The 14,010-nt window shown below is 38.0% G+C and overlaps 1 long non-coding RNA gene across 1 annotated transcript in view; it reads left to right on the forward strand.

The window, feature by feature from the left end:
• Positions 1-14,010, forward strand: part of LOC140593907 (uncharacterized) — a 59,472-nt gene that overhangs the window by 41,615 nt on the left and 3,847 nt on the right. The window contains exons 3-6 of the long non-coding RNA XR_011994331.1: positions 2,262-2,436; positions 2,535-2,689; positions 9,131-9,181; positions 13,501-13,664. This is a non-coding gene — a long non-coding RNA (uncharacterized lncRNA). The remainder of the gene's footprint in view (positions 1-2,261; positions 2,437-2,534; positions 2,690-9,130; positions 9,182-13,500; positions 13,665-14,010) is intronic.

The raw sequence follows: 14,010 nt of genomic DNA on the forward strand, positions 1-14,010 counted from the left end.
TTCACTTCTCCAGTTTATTCCTAGGAACTTAATCTTTTTTGTTGCCAACACAAATGAGGTCCTTTCTTCCATTTTATTTTCTAACTCATCATTGTTTCAAGGACATTTAAAAACCAAAGGGAAAAAAATTTATTTTTAGCTAAATAAATGGAATTTTCTAAACCATAATAAGTAACCACAGCAGTTGTAATTTAATTCTGTTCAGAATAGTTGCAAAGGAAAAAAAAATCCCAAATTCATACAAGTAGCAGGATATTAGGAATAAATTAAAATATCTTTTTAAAGTTGTTTTTTTGATTCACGTTTTAATCTTAAAATAGAATCCATATAATTTTCTTGTTCTCACACATCACTCACTGTTCATCTTTTGCCTGGTAGGGTACACATGTTGTTTTTACCCAGTGCTTCTCAGGGCGCTCTGCTAATTGCTTACCTCTCCCTAGGGGAAGGCTGGCAGCTCAGTTATTCTCTTCTTTTTCACCTAGATCTTAAGGGAGAAACGCTGCTGGGAACTAGAGCTTACAGCTCATGCAGAGGAGATGGCTGATGCCTCCTCCCATCCCTCGCCCCCACCTGCCAGTTCCCCTCGACAATAGCCTGGGAAAGCAATATGTATCCAGGAAATCCCAGCTCTACAGAGAAATGAGAACATTCCCAAGTTAGCTGGAAAGAAGCAAGAGGGAAGTTCTATCAAGGACTTCCAGATTTGCAACCTGGGAGGGTACAGGATGGAGGACTAAATTGTTCTGGGAGAGGAGCCTGGAACTGGGAAGACACTAGGCTGTGTAGCCTTAGGGTAGAGATTTCTTTTGGTAAGTGGTCACATTAGAGTCTTGGTTCTCATCCTTAGAGCTGAGTTGGTTGGCTCCCTGACTTTGGAAGAACCAATTGATTAGGCCAAGAGAGGAAAGAGTAGGGTTACTTCCACCGAGATCCTTTCATTCAGGGAAGGGACTGGAGGCCATAGACTTCTCTTCCTGAAAACCAAACAGTCTTTTTACAGGCAAAATCTCTACTGAACACATTGCTTGGGTTCACTGGTGGCCTTTATTTATTGGGAGGCATTCAAGAGGCCTTTTGCATAATAACAGTAATAAGGAGTAGAAAGGCTACTGTATTTGGAGGGCCATGACTTGCCTCTGTTCTTTACATGGGTTTCCTTATTTTAATCCTCACAATGGCCCTATAAGTCAAATATTACTATAGTTCTAATTCATAGGTAAAGAAAGTAAGGTTGAGGGAAATCACACAACATTGCAAAAGACAGAGTTGGGATTTGAAATCAAGTATCTGACATTAATGATCATGCTTTTTTTAAAAAGATATTTATTTATTTGAGATGGAGAGATAGCACACAAGTGGGGGGAGGGGCAGAGGGAGAAGGAGAAGCAGACTCCCCACTGAGCAAGGAGCCCTATGCAGGGCTTGATCTCAGGACCTGAGGATCATGACTTGAACTGAAGGCAGACACTTAGCCCACTGAGCCACCCAGGTGCCCCAATGATCATGCTTTCTACCATCACACTTGGTCTTATGAAAATGAATGGCAAATCTCAGTATTTTGAAATAAGGATGAGCAAAGAGATTAAAGTTTTTCTATATATTAAATATTTCTTCCTGTAATTTTTCATATTAATATATTCATTCTAAAAATGTGAGTTTTACTTAATACTGACTGGGCTCACGTCTATGAGGGGTGTTGTGAAGTCCATTCATAAGCATATATTTTTTGCTTTAAAGGACAGATACATACACACCAACATTGAAGTATAAGTAACAGCGCAACCAGCATGTATATTATACAATGTTCCAAAGACTATTCTACTTGTGACTATAATTCTGTACTCATGGTTTGTAACATTCTTCCAGAGATGTCAGATGTGTGTATATGCCTGTGTGTGTGTGAGTGTGTGTGTTTATGAATAATGTGATTTCCTTGTGGGTGTGAATTTCATCCTCTCTGTGATTCCTGTGCCCTAACCATATTGCTAGGCAACACAAAGCAACACACATCCCACATTCTCCTAATTCCGTTTAATGTTTCACCAATGGACCTTTGGTTTTATATGCAAGCAGAATCACACCAGTGGGCTTAGGATTTTGGATTTTTAAATAATCAACTGTCCACTCTTATCAAACCAAATGATCATGACTCTCAGAAACTAGCAGAAATGAGGAAAAGCTGGCATAAAGCAAATATACATATTTGCTTTAAAGCTTTGGTGATAATTAATTAGTGAAACCTAATGTGATTCTTACAGGTGACATCAAGGAGGGAGAGAGAGTACTGGCCTCCTTCCAAAGTACTCCTAGGACTTGGAGGGAAATTGTATGTGGAATATTCTTTCCAATATTGGTGGTGTGGCTCCTGTATAATTTGCCAGATGAAAATCAGGTGCACATCTCTTCTGTCAAGATAGAGACCAATATTTTCAGGTCAGACCCCAGTTTAGTAGAGTACAATGAATATACTCATTATAATTTCCTCATCACAAGCTAAAGTCCCTTACAATCCTCCTGCCCTCTGTTCCTAGGGAAAAGTCAGAGAGAGGCATCAGGAGGCATGAAGCATACTGGCATGAGGCCTGCAGTGGACAAACACACAGATCTTCATCACTACAAAAAAGATGCCTTGATTTTCTCCCATCCCATCAAGCCAAACCTCAGAGGACCGCAGGAGGGAGAACTTGTAAGTCTTTACAATGCTCATCAGCATTATTTAAGAAGCAACATCGCACAGGTCAGAAAGTCCTATGATGGCACTCTGAACTGACGCTCGATCTGTAAAAGCAAATAGCATATTTTAATACCTTAGTTGCAGGCTTAGGAAAAAGAACAACCAAAATTTTTGCCCGTTGGGAGATGAAAATGACATGGAAATGAGGCCACTGGTAAGAACAACACATACGGGAAAGTGTGATTGTATTAATTACCTAAGGCTGTGTAACAGTTTCCCCAAAACTTAGTAGCTTATTTTTTTTAAAGATTTTATTTATTTCTTTGTTTTAGAGAGAGAGAGAGCACGAGTGGGGATGGGGAGAGGCAGAAACAGGCTCTATGCTCAGCGGGAGCCTGACTCAGGGTTTGATCCCAGGACCCTGAGTTGATGACCTGAGCTGAAGGCAGATGCTTCGCCAACTGAGCCACCCAGGCATCCCAAAAACTTATTAGTTTAAAACAGTAAGAAACATTTATTACTTCACACAGTTTCAGTGCATCTGGAACTGTTGATTCTATCTCATGATCTCTAAGGAGTTTAAAGTTAAGATGACAGCCAATGCTGCACTTGAAGGTTAGACTAGGGCTGGATAATCCACTTTCAAGATGGTTTATTCACATAACTGGCAAGTCAGTGCTGGCAAGAGGATTTACTTGGTCACCATATGGCTCCCTACATGTCCTCACAATAGTATCTAGCTTCTCCAGAGTGGACAATCCAAGACAGAGCCGGACAGAAGCCACAGCATCTTTTATAACCTAGTGCTGGAAATCATAGTGCGTCAATTCCACAGTATCCTATTGGTTAGACAGGTCATCCATATTCGGTGCAGCAGTGGACCACATAAGGGTGTAAAGACTAGGAAGTGGGAATCATTGCAGGCTATCTTGGAGGCTGGCCACCATAATGATAGAGCCATTTCTGTGCACACAAGATTGAGTCGAGATGCATGTATTGGTTGAGTGATTAATGGCACTGGACCAGTGGTCTCAGTGCAAGCTGCAAGCAGTGCCTGTATCAGAATGCCCTGAAGCACTTTAAATGATACTGATTTCCCTGGCCTCTTCCCATATATAGTCTGATTAAATCAAGGATGATGCTCAGATCTAAGAATTATTGGATTAGATGATCTCCAAGTTCAAGTCCAACCTTAACCCTGTTCCCCAAACTTTCCAGATCATGGGTGTGACCCAGGGAGTTTGTTTAAAATACAGAGTTCCAGACCCCACCTCCAGTGTCATGAATTAGTAGCTCTAGGAAGGGCCCTATAAATCTGTATTTCTGCTTGATTTTTTAAAATTTGGACCAAGTCATTCAACATGATTGGAAATTCTAAGAGGTATGAAAGAATTTCATTAAGAATTATCTTTGCAAAAAAAAAAAAAAAAAAAAAAAGAATTATCTTTCCCAACCTTGTCCTCCCCAAATCCCACCCAATTCACCTTCCTAGAGAAGGTGATCATTATCACTTTTTTGTGTGTGTGTATATATTCTTCCAACAATAAATGAATATTTAAAACATATATATGTATGTGTATATTTTAAATTTTTCTTCTTTTAAGGCAAATAAAAAATCAAAAGGATATGGTAAAAAGCAAGTCATTCCTGCTCCTAATCACCAGCTCTCCTCTTCAGATTCAAACACATTTACCAATTTCTTGTGCTTTCAGAGTCAGGACTCTGTCATTTTTAATAAGTGACTCAGGCATTCTTATAACCCAGTGTGTTTGGGGCACCATAAGTTTATCATAGTAAGTTGAAATAGCTAGAAAACTTCATTTGGCTACTTATGGGTTGTATAAATCTCATTTAATTGAACTCTATCCTGGATATTATAGTTAGAGTCTTTCATTTAACCATTGCTTACAAAGGCCTATGATGTGCCTGGCCTAGTCAGTGGTGAACAATGAATCCAGCTCACAGGAGCTCATAGTCTAATAGAGGAAACAGCCACCTCCAGTGCAAGTGCTATGAGGAAGGTGTGCATAGGGCAGCCCCAGCATCTCACTTGCACTATAGGTGGGTGAGGGCTTCCGGAAGGAAGGGGTTTCCACACTGGGACAAAAAAGGATGATGAGGAAGTACTATATGGGCGAATGGAGAACCAAAGTATTCCTGTCAAAGAGAAAGGAAAAATGCAAAGGTACCAAGTTTTGATCTAGCACATTTCTCTCAAGCAACCTAAAAGTAAAGCATCTTGGTGTTTGTGTGCAAAAGAGGCTCAAGATGAAACAAGGGAGGTAAACTGAGGTCAGAATAAGATGGGAGGACATATAATGGCTCTGAAAGTCAGGAATTAAATTTGGGAATGATGTAATCAGTGTAAAAAAGGGATTTGGGGGGTGCCTGGCTGGCTCAGTCAGTAGAGCACGTGACTCTTGATCTCAAGGTCATGAGTTCAAGCCTCACATTAGGTGTAAGCTTACTTTAAAAAAAAGATATTAAAAAATTGATTTTGATGCAAAAAAAATGAATTGGAAAGGGTTAGAGTGGAGGCGGGGAGATAATTTAGGAAGTTGTTGTCAGAGGAGTTAGGTGCAGCCTGAATTAGATGGCCATAATAGGGATGGCCATTGTAGGGATGGAAAGAACGGCAAACATTTTGAAATTATTTGAAAGGTAGACTCAGCGGGACTTGGTGATTGACAGGGCATGGAACTGGGTCACTCCCAAATTTCTAGCACAGGCAATTAGGTGTTCTGCATTTCAGTAGGGAACGCAGGTGAGAAAGCACTTTGGGAAAAGGCATTGGAGAGAGTGAAGGATGAGTTTGACATTTTGAGTTTGAGGAAGAGAGAGAAATTAAATGAAAATCTAGCATCAGACTAAGAAATAAGAGTTGGTGGTTGGTTGTCAATGGCAGGACAGTCATCTCCTAATTTGTCTCTAAGCCCTACTTAGCTTGCACTTCCACCATTGCCCCTGCTTTTGTCCTACCCCGACCCTTTCCCATCCCTTCTGAAGCAAGCTGGTTCAAGCTTTCTCCACCCTTCATAGTGGAAGGGGCTAGCGATGGTCCTGTGTCCATAAGCTGTATCCTTCACAAAATTCAGTAGCTTCCAACAGTGTATTAGGTTCTGTAAAAAGATAATACTTTTCAGTTGATTATCAATGATTACTTGATGGTTCCATGTTTACCAGCATAGTGCACAAAGTGGACTCTATATCTTTGTTTAGTTCTTAGTTTATTCTGGGTACTAATGCTTTGTAGTGCACAGGCAACCAACTGCACGATGGATATATTTGAAACAAGGTAAGCCTGCAGCCATAGTTTTCTTTGCCTTCTGGACTTATTAATTCTTTTTGCCGGAATTAATAGAACTTCAGCTAATTAGATGCTTGAAAAGGCTCACCTTTGTTTTGTGCTGTGAATAACCAGCCAGAGGCATTTTAAATTGTGAGGGTGACTAAGAAAATAAGGTCTTTGCTATTGTGCGGAGAAATCTGAAGAATTTTTTCCATTCTTCAGTTCTTGCTAAATGGCTCATTGTATGCTATCTGTATGGTATGGGTCTAGGACAGATTTCTCTCTGAACTTCACAGCATGGGTGGAAGGGAGTAATTTGGCCTTTCCTTTTTCCTGGCAGTCGGTGCCAGTCCATTTATATGGTATGTTCACAGGAGAGCTGACAAGTGTTGAGAGGTTTTATTTGATATGCATTTTTTCAAAGTAGAAAAAAATCCATAAAAATAGGTACTTTTAAGCTAGTTTTCCTAGTTAGTCTTAAGGTCATAACCCATTCTGTTTCGCTAAAAAGTTCCACCTCAAACCGACTAACTACCTGTGTTAAATTCTTCGGGCTGTGTTTAATATTTATGATGAAATCATGTACTACAGGGACAGTTTTTAATGATACAAATGCAAAAATCACATTATTTTTCTGTGTAACTTGTAAAAGCCATTCCTTCTAAAATGGGGCTGCTTATGCTAATTTGTTATAGTTAGTGAGTTGCAGGCAGCTCTGTGAATTTACTTTTCTTGGCAGTTCTAGAATATCCTGCCATAACACATACTGAAAAACTGTTTGATGGATTATGAAAATCTGGATGTACTAAAGGTACATCTTGTGCAAACCATAAGATAAATACATGATTACATCTTTAAAAATCTGTTATCTCATCAGGTTAAAGAAATTGTCATTATAACAACCCAAAGAAAATTAAACTATTTTGAATAGAAGATATATTTTCCATTTGTACATGCTATATATATTTTTAATATCCAATGCTGGCTTGATTCTGCTGGTCTTTCTGAAAATACTGCCTGTTGGAAATAAGCTGTATTCTATGTAGAACCCACCTTATAGATGGGTAGCCACTTCATTGCTCTAGTTTATATTCTTAGTAAAGTGTAAGAAGTACTAGTTGTTGGGATTATTGATGCAAAATATTTTTTGAAATGTGATCATTACATTTAATGAAGCCCGCCAAGTTCTATTACCTCAAAGATGTTGAATTACTGGTCCTGTCAATATTAAATTTACACTGATATATGATTGCTTCATTAACAATAAATGAAAAAAGTATATAATTGGATTCAATTATATGTTAGCTACATGTAACCAATACCTTTGAAATAGTCTCTAACCTCTAACACTTTTCATTTCTAACAGATGGAAAGGTCTTGGGGGAAAAAAAAGGCAATTCGTTTGTTCATTTATTCAAATAAATATATTGAGAAGCTCTTATGTAAAAGGCACTCTGTTATATTTTCTTAGGGCCTAGGGAATGCACCTTGATAATTAGGAAAGATCTGGCTAATATCTTTGCATTCTATCACGAAGACAAACATGAAATGACAAATTATAAATTATTTAGTGATTATGGGAAGTGTTTCAAAAGATACGAGGAGGGTGGGTTGAGGGCAGATAACTGGAACTAGTTGGAGAAGCATGCTTATTTTAAGGGAGTTTTTAAAGTTTAAGTTGCATTTGGAATGAACTGAGCATTAATCTTAATCGTGTCAATTAAAAAAAAATATGAAAGATAAGTTCTTGTATTTAAGGTAAAGAGCCAAAAGATCTCTAAGAGAAATATGGTGTCGTGTGGTAAGAATCTTCTACAGACAGGAAAACATCCTTGCATGTGCTAAAAACATCTTACCACTTGAAGGGATGATTTTTAACCCTAGGCTAAAAGTAAGATATTATATCCCCCTTGAGAAGGAGGAAAAATGGCTAAGAAATGCAGATGGCCAATTAACTTCTTTAAACTTTGTGCACGTGATAAAATATGTAAAACTTCACATAAAAAAACACTTTAACATGTTTATATGCTTATAAATGCTTCGAATGGATTAGAATGCTTCAGTGACAAGGTTAGGCTCTTTGATTAGTGGATGTTCTCACATATTTCAAAGCAAAATGGAATTTTATCAGAAGCTGAAGCATAAGGACAGAGTTGTACAAAGAAATTCTAAATTGACTAAGCAAAGTCAGGTATGAGATTAAAATAATTTTTGTGACTTAGTTTTTCAATAATGAATTTTAACCAAACTTAACTTATTTTAAATTTCTAGCACAACATGCAGTTTTAGAAAATGTGTCAGTAAAGAGATGTATAATCGGAAGCAAGTGTGATCATCTACTAGGCTTAGATTAGGTAAAAACGTTCATTTACCTTTAATTTTTGAGTAGGGGGATCCCTGGGTGGCTCAGCAGTTTGGCACCTGCCTTCGGCCTAGGGTGTGATCCTGGCGTCCTAGGATCGAGTCCCACGTCAGGCTCCCTATGTGGAGCCTGCTTCTCCCTCTGCCTGTGTCTCTGCCCCTCTCTCTCTTTCTGTGTCTCTCATGAATAAATAAATAAAATCTTTAAAAAATAATAATACTTTGTGAATACGTAATAAGTATATTATTGAAAAAACAAAGAAATCCAAAAATCAAACTGTCTTTCTTTCAATCCTATCTCCTACCCACCCTGTTCCCAACCAGCCTGGACCACATACAGAAACAACCACACACTTGATGGTATTATTACTCATGTGTAAATACGGTATCTACCAGCAAATCTCAATATAGGCTTGTCTTTTTTTATACAAAAGGTAAAATACTGCACACACTGTGCCTTCACTTTATTTTTCACTGAACATTATTTCTTAAAGATCTTTTGTCTTGGATGCAAAACCTTTTCGTTTTTTCCAATTTTTTAAAGATTTATTTATTTATTTTGAGAGAGAGAGACAGAGAGCATGAGTGGGATGGGCAGAGGAAGAGGGAGAGAGAGAATCTCAAGCAGATTCTGTTGAGCAAGGAGGCCCACGTGGGGCTCAATCTCATGACCCTGAGATCATGACCTCAGCCAAAACCACCAGTCGGACGTTTAACCAAATGGGCCCGCAGGCAACCCTCTCTCTCTCTCTCCTTTTTTAAAAAGATTTATTTACTTATACTTCTTTTTATTTTTTAAACAGCTGTCTAGTATAGTATGGATGTACCGTCATTTATTTAACCAGTCTCTTGTGGTAAGTATTTGGGTTGTTTCCAAAAAACAACTCTATAGTGAACAACCTTGTGTGTGGTCATTTCACAATTATCTCCAGAGAGGTAGAATTACTAGTTAAAGGATGTAATCATTAATAATTTAATAATTTTAGCCAAAATGTCCCAAAGGTTATACATAAATCCCCAGAGGATTTACACCGCCAGCAGCAATATATGAGAATATGTGTTTTCTTCTTATGTTATTCATCTCTTAGACTTTTTTTTGTGAATGGGGGGGAAATGACATCTCATCTTCTCATTGTTTATCTCTTTTAAGATTTTCCAATTGGACTGTTGGGTTTTTTTGCCCCTCATTTTGAAAAAGGTCTTTTATATTAAGAAGGTAAGATCTTCATTAGTAATATGAGTGGTAAATATCTCACCTTATCATTTGTATTTTGATTTGCCTGTGATGGCTTTTGCTGCAGCAGTTTTATTCTTTTGTAGTTTAATTTACCAATGTTTTCTTTTATGGCTTTTGGATTTGATGTGTAGCTGGGAAGGACAACTTACCCCAAGATCACTAAGAGAGTATCTTGTTTGTCTGCTATGGCTTGAGTAGTTTGTTGTTGTCTGTCTTCAAATCTTTTTTTTTTTTTTAATTTTATTTATTTATTCATGAAAGACACACAGAGAGAGGCAGAGACATAGGCAGAGAGAGAAGCAGACTGATGTGGGACTCGATCCCAGGACCCTGGGATCACAACCTGAGCCAAAAACAAGCACTCAACCCCTGAGCCACCCAGGTGCCCTGCCTTCAAATCTTTTATGCATTTCAAATTTGTCCTGGTGTAAGATATGAGTTTTCCTCCTAAAATGGTAACCAGTTATCTCAATATCGAGTATTGTTCTTAGTTCCACATCCCTTTTCAATATCATTTTTATTCCATATGCATTTGATCAATTTCTTCACTTTTTAAAATATATGTATTTTTACACATTTCAACTCAAAAATATTCCCATGCTGTTTTTGTATTTTGGCTCCTTTTAAGTAACTGGATTGTTTAATCTTTTGTTTTAAATACAGTTTTTTCTATTAACAAATAGGAAATTTGTATTTGTTGCTTCCTTGAGCAATATCTTTAGAAAGTTATACAAAGTAAAAAATGTGTTTGCAATTATGTGCATATTCACATCAGAGCAAATTCTGCAAAACCTGGAATCTTGTGAGAAAAATATATTTCCAGTGAAATTCCCTCAACCCCAGGGAACCTCTATATACACAGATGAGAAGTGGTTTTTGGTTATACATAATTGTATTTTAAGAGAAAGATGGATCAGTTGGGCATTACCTGTACCTCAGAATCTCTCAGTGAGGTTACTTACAGACTTAACCCTAAATCGCATTTATTGCAGGCTGGTTTTGTTGCTTTTTTGGGGAGTGGTTGGCAGAGGGAGAGAGACATAATCTAAGGAAGAAACAGGCTCCACACCCAGTACAGACCCCAATGTGGAGCTGGATCCCAGGACCCTGAGATCCTGACCTGAGCTGAAATCAGGACACATAACCAACCAACTTAGCCACCCAGGCGCTCCTGGTTTTGTCACATTTAAAATACATTTTTCAGTTGGAAATGACAGCGGGCTGTTTACATAATACTTGTAATTGCAGGGCTTTAGTGAAAATATCAGGCCTGCAGGTTTTAGATAATCACAAGCAAAGTCATGTGTGTGGAGGAAGAGGAGTAGAGATATGTCTGATTATTTACTCTATGTGGAATGTACACAGATTATTTCTGGTGCAATTTAATCTGGAAGATTATATAGCTGAGAATAAGAGATCAAATAGATCTCCTCCAGACATCAGAATTTCATGAGTCAGTTGTAAGCATGGAGCACATAGGCTACATTTGACACTGGACGACTCACTCAGGTTCTATTCCTGACTTTCCTGAATCAAATAAGGTTTGTTTGAAAGCCTGAAGTTAGTATTCATATAAACAGGGAAGTGCTGAAACCAGCTGGCATTTTCTTAACGAAATAAATAGAATGGGAACTTGGAATATTTTTTTTCTTGATTATTGTGCTAGGTGGTCACCATAAATGACTCAAACCTAAGTCAGCTCTCTGACTCTTTTGGGGGGAGATGTCAACAATAGCCTTTTACAGGGTTTACCGAATAATTTTCAAACCATACGTTGAATTTAATATAGACATGGCTATTTATAAGAATACAATGACTACTTGACAATTTTGGAAGAGTTCCATAGTATGCTACAAAAAAGAGAAAGCTGTTCCACTACTATCAGACATGAAATAGAACATCCAGCATTAGCTGGATCCTACATACAAAATGGTAATAAAAATAATCAAAGTTATTTTTTAAGTTTGTATCAGAGTATCTTTCTTCTTCAGAATATTGATCCTGAAATTAAAATGAACATATCAAAAATGCAAGTCTTAATCTACCCATCAGAAATATAATATGATCACTTGAGAAAAATCTCATTTAATTATACACTGAATAGTTTTGCCTATAAATAACAATACATATAAACGTAAGTGCATACATTCAAAACTATTTTAAGCTTGCTCAGCTCTATATTTTTGATGATTGAAAGGGGAAAAAAAGTAAGCATTACTGAGAAAATGATCCAAATTTCTTTCAAAGAAATTTTATTGAATATGAGCACTGAACTGCTTTCTTGTATGAAATGACTGACCAATGTGTGGACTGGATTTTTTTCCAAAGATAAGGAAATAAGCAAATCAAAATTAGGATTAAGAGTCTGGATGACTCAAATGCTAAATGTCTAATTAAATGCTCTTCATGCTCCAACTTTGTTGGGCCTCTTTTTATAATAGGGAAACAACAGGTAGCAACCTGTGATAACTATACAGTAACTGTACAGCTGATAAGAAGTAAATTGATAGTTACTACTGATGAGTGAAGAAAATATTGGAATAAGAAGAAAGAAGAGAGGAGCTGTCAAGTTGCTAGTAAGAGGCAAAGAATGAATGAAACTGTGGAAATGGTGATTATTTTGCAGTAAAGTGATGGAGGCCAGGATTACAGTCTATATTTCTGTTTATAACCTTCAATGCCTACTATGGCTTTCATTGTTCACTGATTTTGTTGCCTGAGCAGCATGAATCTCCCTGTTTGATTCCTTTTTTAGTAGTTCTTTATTTAAACTGCTTCTGACAATTGAAAGGTTTTCTTCTTTTTTAAGGAAAATAAGACTGGTATTAGGTCAGATTACTTTCTGACTAGTGTGTATAATAGAAAACAATTACATTAATTTAAAACTCCCTCTCATGATATTTTAGACACTCTAGGGCTTGTGGGTTTTTTCAAAATTAATGAATTTATTAAGCATCTTCAATGCCTATGGGGATAAGACTTGGTCCCTAGTCTATAAGCAAATGATTTTTAAAAAGATTTTATTCATTCATTCATGAGAGACACACAGAGAGAGGCAGAGACATTGGCAGAGGGAGAAGCAGGCTCCCCTGTGGGGAGCATGATGCAGGACTCAATCCCAGGACGCCGGGATCACGACCTGAGCCAAAAGCAGACGCTCAACCACTGAGCCACCCAGGTGCCCTTATAAGCAAATGATTTTGTCTGAGGGACTAAGTTGATGCTTTCTTCCATCTAATAGTTAAGTCTCCATAAAATGTTTAAGAACATTCTAGTCATGGAATTTCAGAAGGAAGAAGGCCACATGAATGATCATTTCAGAAAGGTTTTCCTGGAGGAAGTTAACATCAGTTCTTTTCTCTACTTCTACACTTTCCCTGTGATTGGTGAAGAGTCCAAGAACTGGGTTGTTCGTGCTTAGAGAAGAATAAAGGGCAGGACAGATGGGATTCAAGAACTGTGTACATAAACTTGGGCAAGTTGCTTAACTTGTCACTGGGGGTACTTGGAGGGTATGCGGTGTGGGAACAACACCCCACCCAAAATTTTTTTTCCTGGAGTTTCCTCTTTCCCCAGTTGGTAGCTGGAGATGCCATAGAGGGAGTCCAGGTGGTACAGAGGATGGATAGGATTAGATTTGAGTGAAAAAGTCATGGTTTCAGGAGGTTCACTGCAGCTTCTGAACCTGAGGAGAGATGACCTATCCCGGGAAACATTATGAAAAGCAGTTCCTCTCAGGATGCCTGAAGCTGGCATTGGGAGGAATTGAGTAGAACTCAGGGAAAGACAAAACATACCTTCGTTTTTGATAGGAACGGAGATAGGAGCAGATGCACTTGACGTCATGCTGGAGATGCTTTTGTCTCTGGCTACATTCTCAGCAGGCTTCCTGAAAGTCTTTCCAGCCGCCTGAGATCTTCTGGTTTTCTTTCTCAGACTTCTTCCTGCCAGCAATGAACTAAAACAGAGTAGCAGACACTCCTGATCTGTTCATCTCTAGCAATCACCTCTTCCTTTGAAAGAGAACCCCTCACATTCAGACTCCTGGATCCTGCTTTCTACTCTCATTTCGGACCCAGAAGGTCCCTTTGAAGTCCAAGGTACAACTCTGAATTCCGGGAATTCTCTGACTTTTGATCATTTTGATTCCCAAATGAATATTTGCCTAATTCTGTACTCAGGTCATTCTTTACAAATAAATACGTTCTAAACCATCCTATGCAAACTACTCTAATACTACTGGATCTTTCTTCTAGGTCTGGATTTTTAGAAATGAATGTTTCTTTAGGAATGTCAGCAAACCTAGCCTCAAGATGCCTGCCAAATCTTACCTCGATTGAGCATTTTGTTGCTTACTGAGCTATCCTTTTGATTATTTTTATCTGTTTACAGCCAAAAAGCTATGATGATTTGCTATAGTCAATATGTCATCCTGACCCTCATTTA

The sequence above is a fragment of the Vulpes vulpes genome, chromosome 9, assembly GCF_048418805.1.
Source record: "Vulpes vulpes isolate BD-2025 chromosome 9, VulVul3, whole genome shotgun sequence".
Taxonomy (NCBI): domain Eukaryota; kingdom Metazoa; phylum Chordata; class Mammalia; order Carnivora; family Canidae; genus Vulpes; species Vulpes vulpes.